Source organism: Lissotriton helveticus (assembly GCF_964261635.1).
Source record: "Lissotriton helveticus chromosome 1_1 unlocalized genomic scaffold, aLisHel1.1 SUPER_1_unloc_6, whole genome shotgun sequence".
NCBI classification, from domain to species: Eukaryota; Metazoa; Chordata; class Amphibia; order Caudata; family Salamandridae; genus Lissotriton; species Lissotriton helveticus.
This window is the reverse complement of record NW_027611703.1, coordinates 3,985,688-3,998,512: the sequence shown is the minus strand read 5'-3', so window position 1 is coordinate 3,998,512 and position 12,825 is coordinate 3,985,688. Positions and strand designations below refer to the sequence as shown.

The following is a 12,825-nucleotide window of genomic DNA, read 5'->3' as shown; positions in this document are numbered from 1 at the left end:
TCACCCAAACATAAATTTTTGAAGGGGTCTTTGATGTATGAGAGTCAGAGTCAAAAGAAAATCTGGATTCGGTGCCCAAACGAGTTTGCAAATCAGGCATTGATAAGTCAGCTGGGTAAGTGTAGTCAGTTTCATCAAGGTGAGTACCAGGCAATGTACTCAATACAGGACTTGATATTGCAGGCATCTCGAGGGCAATGGCAGGCACTGGATGTGGAGCCGGAATTAAAACAGAATTTTTCAAAATCGAAGGACATGAGACTGCTGGTGTCATACTAAGAAGAATCGGCCACTCTGTGTAATTTGACATTGTCAATGGAGATATACCTGTTCTCTTTACGACCTGGAAGTGGTGGTGAAATGACTGTTTTTGTGCCCTTCACGCCAAGCACTGGAACTGGAGCTCGATATGAGGGACCAAACTCCTTCTTGTTGTCGATCTTCTCTCGAACCAGTTCACCAACTTGTGGTAGCCAACCAACTACCGGAATCTGCAAAGCAGGTTCAGATGTGCAGGGCAAATGTTCCTTTGCAAGACTGTTTCTGGTCTTTTGTAGATCCTGTAAAACATTGCAATGTTCATCTACGTCAAAGGAGGCAGCTACAGCCGCCGAGTCTAGACCGTCAAGATCCGGGATATACATCTTGATACCAAAGAGCATTTCGTATGGGGTACGCCCACCCAGAGACCTTCTAGGAAGATTGTTATGGGCACGCTGCACGCTTATGAGGTGGGCCAGCCAGTTCCTGCCAGTGCCTATAACCCTAGACGTCAAAGACTGCTTTAAATCACGGTTCATTCGCTCCAAAACACTATTACCCTCAGGCCTGAATGAAGACGAAAACTTGACTTGGACCCCCAACAAAGTCATGGCTTCCTTATACGCCTTAGAGGCGAACGCAGGACCCTGATCCGAATGGAAGGTACCACAGGCAAAAATCCCTACAAAGATACGCAAGTCTCTTATGACAAATCGGGAATCAGCGCTGCGGTGTGGCCAGACCCAGAGAAAGCGTGTGCATGAATAAACTGCTACTAAGATATACTTATACACAGTATCAGAAGAAAAAGAACTGCAGTGATTTAAATAAACACAACCCAATAATGGTTTATTAGAAATGTACAACTGTGTCTGGGGCGGACGCGCAGCAGTCGGAGGTTTAACCTGCTGGCATATGTCACATTCAAGGACATAACCACCCGTCTGTTTGTACAGTCCCCACCACCAGAAACGTTGTTGTAACTGAGAAACAGTAGCCGAAGCGCCTGCATGCGCAGACGCGACACCTTCATGGGCAGCCGTAATCAGCATTGGCCTGCGGTCTGCGTTGGGAATCACTCTTTCACCAACGTCAGGTATTTTCACATAAGGAACTTTGTCAGGACTTAAGTGGTATGTGTACTTTGAAGGGAATCCCTTTGGATATTTACTTCCCTTCTCAGTTGCAGCAATGGCTGCCAAGATATCATCATCAATCTTATTTTTGGAACGTGTACCTGCTGCAACTAGATATGTCGATACTGCTGATTTGGCAGCTTCATCTGCCAAAGAATTGCCAAGAGCGTGGACTCCTACACGCTGATGACCAAGAGTGTGAGTTACAAACACGAGTGGCAACTGCTCTTTAAGCTCAGCCACTCGGACCCAGATAATTTTATGTTTTATTGTGCTACCCTTGGAATCACGAAAATCATTCTGAATCCAAAAGAACAGTTTTTCGTTGTAAGACTGGACACAGTAGTGAGAATCACTCACAATAAGAGTCATCACACTAGGATCTGCGTACTCCAAAGCAAGCATCAGAGCACGCAGCTCTGCCAATTTTGCGGTACAGTCCCCTAAAGTCTGCGTGTGCACGACCCTGGACTTGAACTCATCATTCCCCATGGAACCGACCACAATGGCGCAAGCTGAAACGTACGTGTGTTTAGACCCATGCGCAACTTGCGCCGAACCATCAGTGTAAAAGATACAATGGAAATCCTCCAAAGGCCACATAGTCACTGGCGCAGGATGAACAAATTCATACTGCAAAAACTCCTGCGACTTCAAGGAGGCATCAAAAACAAACGTGACATCAGGAGACGTCAATGATGCAGCCCATTGTATCCACCATGGGTGCAAAGCTTTAGAATTTGGTACACTGGCCTTTGTCACTGCCTCAAGGGCAGGATGCGGGTTAACAACCAACATGCGTTTTCCCTGTGACAGTGCTCGTTCCTTTAGAATCGCCATTTGCACTGCCGTCAAAACTTTTTCCACAGTGGAAAACCGCATTTCAGCCGAAGTGTACAAGTGGGACTTGTAAGCGATAGGTACTGTGTCTCCTTCGTTAAAAGTAAGGTAAGTGAAACCCACTGCCCCAGGGATGATTCTTATCACCAGGTTGGTATGGTTATCACGAGTCAGTAAGAATTTAGCTTCTAGTAAATCAGCCTGCAAGGATTGCAAAATGGCTGAATGATCAGGCAGCCAGAAAGATTTGGTAAAGGTAGGTTGTATCAAAGCATACAAAGGCTTGATACGCTGGGCATATTCAGGTACATAGGTACGCCCGAAATTCAAAAATCCTAGCAAAGATTGTCATTTTTTCAGAGTTGTCGGAGCGCGCAGTTGTGCGCATTTCTCCAGGAAGTGAGGCGCCAGTCCTCGACCTTCATTGTTGAGCTCATAGCCCAAGAACAACACTGTGTACTCTGCAATGTGAGACTTTGCAAAGTTAAATTTGTAACCGAAGTCTGCAAAGCAACGAATTATGCGGTCAACGCGACAAAGATGCGACCAAATTTCGTCGTCTGTGAGATAGATGTCATCCACATACGAACACGCATCCGGGTCGATTCTCTCTAGGAGAGATACAATGCGAGTGGAAAAAACGCCTGGACTATTTTTGTAGCCCATTGGTAATCGTTTATATTGTCTTTGTTTACCGCCGCATGGTCCACTGAGAGCTCAGTCCGTACAAATTGTTGGATATGTCAAGTGTGGTTTTAAACCGTTTACGCACGAGACCATCCACTAAAGCAGAGCCGTGTGTATTCTGTACTGCGCAGGTACGACAATGCGCGTTCAAATGCCGGTAATCCAATACCAAGCGGAATGATCCGTCTGGCTTGGTCACAGTAAAAAGTGAGTTATTCATCGGTGACACACAATTTTCAATCACTCCTTTATATTCCAATTGTTCAAGGATTTCCACAACGGAGGCCTTAGCTTCACGTTGGATGGGATATTGAGGTTGAGGCTGTGGCGTAGACCGTAGGGGAATCTCGTGCCGTGGAGAAAATGTATTCCAACCACAGTGAGTACGGTACAGAGCCGGCGCAAGGGCTTTAGCCCACTCTTCTACAAAATGCAACGCATGCTCCTTTGAGACTGCGTGCGCGAAACTAGGGACGATCACCTCCTCCCCTCTCGGAGCTGCGAGCACAAAAGGTGGGGGCCAGTCAGCCTCTGCTAACAAAATATCATAGGTAGTCATAAGATTTTCTCAAAATACCCCTTTTATGGTACGTTATATGTCACCTTCAATTAAAAGGACAATTTCATGAAGTCTGTCAGGGGGAGCTACTCTGGTATCAGCTGTCTCCACAACAACATAACCGTCAGTCGCTGTCACCTTCAGTAGTGGACGCCGGGCCTCCCAAACAATGGTAATCTTCGCCGCGCTGTCCAGCAGGGTCAGAGCCCATGTCTGATTCCAAAGCTGCGTCTCACTATCTGTGGCATATCTCGCTGTTAATGCGGCAACTTTCTTCTTCTGAAACTGGGGTCTTTTCGGTGTTGAATCGTCCTGCTTGCCTTTTCCGTCTTTCGGGAGGGGCTGGTCGCGTCCCTGCTGGCCACCCCTACCTCTGCGCCTCCTCCACCACCGGTCGATGAGGCCGATGAGGCCAATGAGTCCTGAAAAGAACGAGGAGAGCATTGTTCAGAAACCTGAAAACGATCAGGTGATTTAATCATCGCGCGGTCGCGCAAGTCATAAACACGTTCTGTAGACGCAGGCACTGGTGATGCAGGACGGGACTCCTGTTTCTGTTGTTGTCGAAGCACCTGGTGTATACTGCCGCAAAAATCTTACCCCAAGACTCACAGTCACCTGCTTCAGGTATCAAGTCTTTTGGCAAACTAATTGTCAGTATCCTGTGTTTTTCAACAGGAGACGTGTTAGGAAATACTGCTTCCAGCTGGTCAAACTTTTCGGCAAGCCAGAAAGGAAAATCAGCCTTATTCTGGGGGCGCTTGCCCATCACTGCGTTCACCATCACAGGACTAAGCTTCATGCCACCCGCTCCTGCTGGATGCGCCGCAATACCAGAAGCCCCGCCTGGAAGATTGCGGGTAATGTATTGTACTAACGACCTAATTACACTAATTGCGACGACATGTAGTTGCCTTATTTGCGCAACGGGACAAGCCCCGTGCTGCGGATGTGGCGTAAATCCAGCCAAAACAGGCCAAGTAACGCCTGGAATGTACAAAGGACCTAACCATGCCGCTTGTAAAGGGGAGGGTGCCATTAAACCAAACTCGGTGCTGCCAAGCATTAATAGGAACTTCCTGTGTCCTATACGGAACATAGTCTTGTGGCACGGCAGTAGGAGAGTATTAATCAAACACATCAATGTTTGCGTTCACAGCCGGGAAGGTCACCCATGAGTAGAAAATCTCAAAAGGCTAAGTCACTTCCGCACTCACTACCAAAATCACTGCCATGCCCTCCGCGACAACATTATAATTCTGCAAATGATTGCGCACTGCAATCAGACTTCGCTGCGCTATGTCAACTGCCATAACGACACAGGAAGAAAGAGGTACAAAAAGAACCTATGTAGCACAACTGGGTAGTAATCCAAAAAGAAACCTTTTAGAAAAGATTCAAGCTTGAAAAGACCTATGTCACTATAGGTAGGTTTGTCCGACACTACTGATTTCCGGAAACAATAGCGAAGGGGTTAAGGACTGAATGTAGCACTACTCAAGTGTCATGAAATAAGGCCACCAAAAACGTTGGACGCCATGTCGCAGGGATTTCTGCTCCTACACAGAACTATGCTTAGAGACTTGGAACCTCGGTGAATTAGGATGAACCAAAACTCACCTTAGTACCCAACATCCCCTACCAGACTAGCAATCAGTGTCTCATTGGGTCTTCCATTCACCCAATGTTAGACAACCCAGAACATGGACTTAGAACACCTCAGGTAATGTGGAACACATGAACACTCTTTTGTTATTCTACAAACTCAGTACAAAACAAGGAGTAATTGCGGACACGTGCAAGTTGGAAAGGTTTATTTCTAACGCCGTGTTCGCAAGCGCAGTATCTTTGTAAATACAAGCAGACATATTATAAGCAACAAAGCAATCAGCATAATTATCATTCCATAAAATGCAAAGTGAGAAAGCATGTTAAAATGCTAACAGGAAGAAGGCTAAAATTTACCTAATTCTTACCCTCCCTTGCAAGTATATTAAATTAGATCTACAGAAGGTCTCTTTGGGTTTAGAAGGGCGACCCAATAGCTCTTGGTCTAGTAGAAATGGATCACATCAGTTTCTACATCGGTGCTCTGCATACGAAGGTTCTTCAAAATGTGTGTGGCATTCTGTGTGCAGTGCATTATTTAATCGCGCCAAACCCCGAGTTGGCCCGCATTGCATATATGTTATGTCTAAGACATGCGCTGATCAGACCTGCTAACCGTCACTGTGTTATAATAACCTTGAAGGCCTGGGCACTCACTGTTCAGACACTGTACAGACATAGTTTACCAAGCAACACAGATATAATGAGAAAACACAATATTCTCGTGTGAAGCAACCTATCCTGCTTTTCTCTAAACATTCACAATAATGTGTGTCGTGCGCAAAGCTGCAGAAAGGAAAATGGGGTTTAAACGTCTAATAAGCTCATGCTAACTTAACACAGTGCTAAGACAAAGCTAATCTTCATGACAGAATGAAGGCCGTCACCGAATGAATGAAGAGCAGCCACCTGAAACTGAACTCGGACAAGACGGCTGCACCCTGTCCGCCCGGGACGACGCCTGATGGCCGGCCACACTGGGAGCTTCATCGACTCCCACTGACCATGCGAGCAATCTGAGCTCCATCCTGGACTCATCGCTGTCAATGACCCAGCAAGTCAACGCCGTAACCTCCTCCTGCTCCAACACCCTCCGCAAGATCTACAGATGGATCCCCCCGGAACCAGAGGGACAGTCACCCAGGCCCTCGTCACCAGCAGGCAGGACTACGTCAACGCCCTCTACGCAGGAACCTTGGCCAAACTCCAGAAACAACTACAATGCATACAGAATGTCTCTTCACGCCTCAGCCTCGACATCTCCCGCTACAGCCATATCACATCCCACCTGAGAGACCTGTACTGGCTCCCCGTCAACAAGAGGATCACCTTCAAGCTCCTCACCCTCGCATACAAGGCACTCCACAACACCGGACCAGCGTACCTCTGCAGACGACTCAGCTTCTACACCCCGAACTGCCAGCTGTACTCCGCAGACCTTGCCCTCGCCCTCACCACCATCCCTGTGTGGATGAAATACCCCCTCCGTCCTCAGACCCCATCCACTGAGAGACCCCTGTGTGGGTTAAATACCCCCTCCATCCTCAGACCCCATCCACTGAGTGAGGGACCCCTGTGTGGGTGAAATACCACCTCCAACCTCAGACCCCATCCACTGAGTGAGAGACCCCTGTGTGGGTGATAAACCCCCTCCACCCTCAGACCCCATCCACTGAGTCAGAGACCCCTGTGTGAGTGAAACACCCCTTCCATCCTCAGACGCCCTCCTCTGAGTGAGAGACCCCTGTGTGGGTGAAATTCCCCCTCCATCAGACCCCATCCACTGAGTGAGAGACCCATGTGTGGGTCACACCTGATGGAACTGTTTCATTACTTTATTGTGACTACAACCTGCTTCTTTCTTTGTTTTATGAGTGAGCCACTGAAGGGGGAGGTGAACAAGAAAGCATCAGAGAAATGCAAACCCTGATGTGGTGCAAAGCAACGGGAGAGTGTTGATTGTCGGAGGTAGTCATTGCGGCGAGGACCGGCCCGTACAATTGCTGCTCCTCGAGAGGTATCAGTTTTCTTCAAAGTGTACTTTACATTTTATTAATAGCGCTAGCGCGATGCCAGTACTGCCGTTCCTAATACTTTCAGTGCCAGTTTGTGGCCTGAGTTGTTTGTACTAAATAGTAAATGGTTGTGATGCTTATTCATAGCAAAACCCTCTTCTATGCAGTCCCGGCTATGTTTTTGCTTACTGGAGTGGCATCGTTCAATAAGAATGGAAAATATCTTCAATTTGTAGAGTTCCTTAAAAAGTAAAAATATCTTTAATTGCAAATTGTCCTTGATTTATGTGTGGTACGACGTTCCCGTTGGGCGCTCTCTTTCATCATGTAACTAGCGTGTGTGGCAGAGCTTTTTCTTTTTACAAGACATGAGAATACATTGTAGGTGTCTTATTCCATTGTTGTAAAGACAGAGGCCTCATTTGTCACAATTATCTAAGCTATTCAGCTTAGTTTCGCCAATGTAGCTTTGTTTTTAGACTGAATTAATCTATTTAGTAAACGGGTTCTCTTGGTTTCTTCTAGCAAACTTAATTCAGCACAGCTCACGTGCTCAGTATCTATGTTGTAGCTCTCCGTGACAGCAACTTCTGAAAACAAATGTGTGCAGGGCCCTTCTGTTCATCTGGGCAGTGTGCGGGCTCTGCATTCACATCATAATGTTATGCAATTATTTCATAACCTGTTTCAGAGGCCTGCTTGGGAATTGTTTAGCAGTGATACGAGTGTATTTAACACCGAACCCCTCTTGTTTTGCACATACTCCGGTTCTTAGCTACATGACTGCGTTTTTGTCTAAACTATTGCATTTTATTTTCCATGGGATGTTTCTTTAGTACATTGTGGAGTCTCGAGGTCACCTAAAAGCGATCATGGGAGTTCTGTACTTCGTTTTCATGTTACACCTGACCTAGTGCTGTCATCCGTACTGGAGTGTGCACGTGCCTTGCTCTCCACATGCGGCCTAAGCAGAATAATGCTTGTAAGACCTGAGCTCTTCTGTTTTTATAAATGCCAAAACGAAAACCTTTTTTGAAAAGCAGTATGAAGACGGAAAAGGGAGAAGTGGTCCCTTAAAAAAAAAACATGCTTGGACGAGTTACAGTTCACATTTAATGCTTCTAAAATGATTCCTTAATTACCATGATTGATCATCTGTGTGCAATTTATATCCCATAAAGTTTTAAAACATATGCTTACAAAACGCCCTGGTGTAGCCACATTCAGGGCGGAGCATAAGAGAAGGGGAAAAAATAATAAAATATTGAGAAATGACTAGACACAACACAAATGTAACAAACCAAGTGATAGAACAGTGAATATCACCCTGTGACTGGGAATGGTGATAAGACAAAGTGCAGTTAATGGGAAAGTGCTTTAAAACTGGTTTGTGGATACCAATGAAACCTTTATTTAAGGTTCCACAACCAGGATTAAAAAGAATGAGGATGGGTCGTGTTAGAAGAGAAGACTAGGTTCTCAAAACATTATTAGTTTTTCCCCTTCCCTTATGCTCCGCCCTGAGTGTGGCTACACCAGGGCGTTTTGTAAGCAGACCCGATGATGAAGCATGTCACACACTTTTGTGTGTGGGTGAGGGCAGTTTTCAAAACAGATTTATTTTTTCTGTCTCGTGTTGTTACACGTGTACTCTAATCTCTCCACCCCTTCTTGTGTGTATACTTTGCCTTAGGGGGTTCGGGGTGGTGGAGTTGTATAATTTCTTTGACCCGCTCCCCTGTGAATAGTGAGTTTTAAAACATATGCCTTTTGTAGCAGGCCCCCTTCCAGTAACATTCATCTTAGAAAGGGGCTGTAGGTTAGTAAGTTTGCAATTCAGGGGCTATGTAGAAGCTTGAACGTGTTTCCAAAGCTTATTACAGTTTTAAAGGGCGTAGTAATTTCTGATATTTCGCTTTTTCCATGGACTTATGTGTTTGGTTTTATTTCAGGGGGAAAATGTCTCTCTCTCTGAGAGCTTTAGTCATGCTGCTGTCTCTGGTTAGTGCCCTTCCTTCCATTTCTGCTGCTTTGCTGCAGTTTTAAGACCTTGTTAGAGTTTCTTGTTGCTGAAATGGGGGTAATTTCTGATATTTATCTGTTTCCCTAATCTTCATTACTTGATTTTGCCCGCCGCAAGTCAGTGTCACTCATAGGGATGTACGACATTACAACGCATGCTTTTACCACGCATGCTTTTACATCGCAAGTTTTACAACGCATACCATTACAACGCATAGTGCTTTGGGGCGCTGGATAGTGAATAGTTTAATTTACTATTCCAACTCCAGTCCCCGTGGATAGTAGGGAAGGTGTTGGATAGTACATTAAACCTATTCCCTATCCTAGAGCGCCCCCCGGCGCAATGCGTTGTAATGGTTTGCGTTGTAAAAGTTGCGATGTAAAAGCATCGCGTGGTAAAAGTTGCGTTGTAAGTGATGTTTCCCACTCATAGTCATTGAAATGTCACTCATAATTTCACTGAAATTATGAAAATGTCACACATAGCAATCTGAAACCTTGGCAGCTATGGTTTGAGGATTCACGGCCCTGTCAAATATAAAAAATCACCCCCAGGAACAGGAACATTAGAAATGCTGCCCAGTCTCATTGCAGCAGCTGTGTCTACATTGCACACATTGAATGAAATACAAGTCGTCATTTAAATTCACTCATGAATGTCATGTCTGTTCCTTTGCAGGCGCCAATGCTTGTTTCCCATATAAGACCCTGTCATGGACTGTGTGTGTCCACACCTCTGTGACATTTAAAAACCCAGGTCTTTACAGTCACCAAAGCTTGTTTCCCTGCTTGAGCCTGGAGGCGGCGGTTCCGTCAGTGGCCACCATAGGGCGCTCCTCGCCTGCTGATGAAACCCACTGAGCAGCACATTGGATGAAAGGGAGAAGGGTTTCCTCTTCCGGGTCAGCGGCGGCAGAGACAGCATCAGCAGCGGTGCTGACATCATTTCCTGCCTCTCTTTGTGTGTCCAGCCTGCTGCAGAGGAGGAAGGAGCCCTGTCTGTCTGTGCAGCGACCTTCATCTACAGACCCTCCCTCATCCCCCCCCCCCAGCTCCAGGAGGAGGAGAGAGCATGGACAGGTTTCTGCTCAGGTAGGAGAGCTGCCAACTCACTTGGCTGCAATTTATTAATCCATGGATCAGAACCCCTCCCCCCTGGCATTCACGGTGACGTCAGGAGAGCTCCGCTCTTCCTCCTGCTGAGGCTGAGTGGGGAGCGGAGGAGGTGAGGCCTGTCCAGGGGTGCAGAGGAGGTGAGGCCTGTCTAGGGGTGCAGAGGAGGTGAGGCCTGTCCAGGGGTGCAGAGGAGGTGAGGCCTGTCCAGGGGTGCAGAGGAGGCGAGGCCTGTCCAGGGGTGCAGAGGAGTAGAGGCCTGTCCAGAGGTGCAGAGGAGGAGAGGCCTGTCCAGAGGAGTGCAGAGGAGGCGAGGCCTGCCCAGGGGTGCAGCAGAGGTGAGGCCTGTCCAGGGGTTCAGAGGAGGAGAGGCCTGTCCAGGGGAGCTGAGGAGGAGCGGCCTGTCCCAAGGAGTGCAGAGGAGGAGAGGCCTGTCCAGGGGTAGAGAGGAGGTGAGGCCTGTCCAGGGGTGCAGAGGAGGAGAGGCCTGTCCAGGGGTGTAGAGGATTTGAGGCCTATCCAGGGGTACAGAGGAGGCGAGGCCTGTCCAGGGGGCAGAGGAGGTGAGGCCTGTCCAGAGGCGTGAGGAGGAGGTGAGGCCTGTCCAGAGGCTGCAGAGGAGGAGAGGCCTGTCCAGGGGTGCAGAGGAGGAGAGACCTATCCAGGGGTGCAGAGGAGGAGAGGCCTCTCCAGAGGAGTGCAGAGGAGGCGAGGCCTGTCCAGGGGTGCAGCGGAGGTGAGGCCTGTCCAGGGGTGCAGAGGAGGAGAGGCCTGTCCAGGGGTGCTGAGGTGGAGAGGCCTGTCCAGAGGAGTGCAGAGGAGGCGAGGCCTGTCCAGGGGTGCAGAGGAGGAAAGGCCTGTCCAGGGGAGCAGTGTCTCTCTTCAGGGCCTGTGCATAGCGCCCCGAGGCTCAGGGCGGAGTCAGAGGCGCTGTATGGGGTGGAATGAACTCTGGTCTCCTCTGTCCTTAATGAGAATCCTTCACCGAGAGGCCTGTCCAGGGGAGCAGAGAAGGAGAGGCCTGTCCATGGGTGCCGAGGAGGAGAGGCTTTTCCAGGGGTGCAGAGGATGCGAGGCCTGTCCAGGGGTGCAGAGGAGGCGAGGCATGTCCAGGGGTGCAGAGGAGGAGAGGCCTGTCCAGAGGAGTGCAGAGGAGCCAAGGCCTGTCCAGGGGTGCAGCGGAGGTGAGCCCTGTCCAGGGGTGCAGAGGAGGAGAGGCCTGTCCAGGGGTGCTGAGGAGGAGAGGCCTCTCCAGGGGGTGCAGAGGAGGCAAGGCCTGTCCAAGGGGTGCAGAGGAGGAGAGACCTGTCCAGGGGTGCAGAGGAGGTGAGGCTTGTCCAGGGGGAGGAGAGGAGCTGAGGCCTGTTGAGGGGTGCCAAGGAGGTGAGGCTTGTCCAGGGTTGCGGAGGAGGTGAGGTCTGTCCAGGGGTACAGAGGAGGTGAGGCCTGTCCAGGGGTGCAGAGGAGGTGAGGCCTGTCCAGGGGTGCAGAGGAGCTGAGGCCGGTCCAGGGGTGCAGAGGAGGCGAGGCTTGTCCAGGGAAGGAGAGGTGGTGATGCCTGTCCAGTGGTGCAGAGGAGGGGAGGCCTGTCCAGGGGTGCGGAGGAGGTGAGGCCTGTCCAGGGGTGCAGAGGAGCTGAGGCCGGTCCAGGGGTGCAGAGGAGGCGAGGCTTGTCCAGGGAAGGAGAGGTGGTGATGCCTGTCCAGTGGTGCAGAGGAGGGGAGGCCTGTCCAGGGGTGCGGAGGAGGTGAGGTCTGTCCAGGGGTGCAGAGGAGGTGAGGCCTGTCCAGGGGTGCAGAGGAGGTGAGGCCTGTCCAGGGGTGCAGAGGAGAGGCCTGTCCAGGGGGTGCAGAGGAGGTGAGGCCTGTCCAGGGGTGCAGAGGAGCTGAGGCCGGTCCAGGGGTGCAGAAGAGGCGAGGCTTGTCCAGGGGGAGGAGAGGAGGTGATGCCTGTCCAGTGGTGCAGAGGAGGGGAGGCCTGTCCAGGGGTGCAGAGGAGGTGAGGCCTGTCTAGAGGGGTGCAGAGGAGGTGAGGCCTGTCCAGAGGGGTGCAGAGGAGGTGAGGCCTGTCCAGGGGTGCAGAGGAGGCGAGGCCTGTCCAGGGGTGCATAGGAGGTGAAGCCTGTCCAGGGGTATAGAGGAGGGGAGGCCTGTCCAGGGGTGCAGAGGAGGTGAGCTCTGTCCAGGTGTGCAGAGGAGGTGACACCTGTCCAGTGGTGCAGAGGAGGCGAGGCCTGTCCAGGAGTGCAGAGGAGGTGAGGTCTGTCCAGGGGTGCAGAGGAGGTGAGTCCAGGGGTGCAGAGGAGGTGAGGCCTGTCCAGGGGTGCAGAGGAGGTGAGGCCTGTCCAGGGGTGCAGAGGAGGTGAGGCCTGTCCAGGGGTGCAGGGGAGCTGAGGCCGGTCCAGGGGTGCAGAAGAGGCGAGGCTTGTCCAAGGGGAGGAGAGGAGGTGACGCCTGTCCAGTGGTGCAGAGGAGGGGAGGCCTGTCCAGGGGTGCAGAGGAGGTGAGGTCTGTCCAGGGGTGTAGGCATAGAGGCCTGTCCTGGCTTGTCATCTGGGTTCTGTGCGTTTAGACAACATAGACTA

At 50.1% G+C, this 12,825-nt stretch overlaps 1 protein-coding gene across 1 annotated transcript in view; it reads left to right on the top strand.

Annotated features, from left to right (window-relative positions):
- The first annotated feature begins 10,093 nt into the window (after nucleotides 1-10,093).
- LOC144806288 (uncharacterized) overlaps nucleotides 10,094-12,825 on the top strand; it is a 200,004-nt gene continuing 197,272 nt past the window's right edge. The window contains exon 1 of the mRNA XM_078672678.1: nucleotides 10,094-10,220. The gene's annotated coding sequence lies outside the window, so the exon portion shown is untranslated. The remainder of the gene's footprint in view (nucleotides 10,221-12,825) is intronic.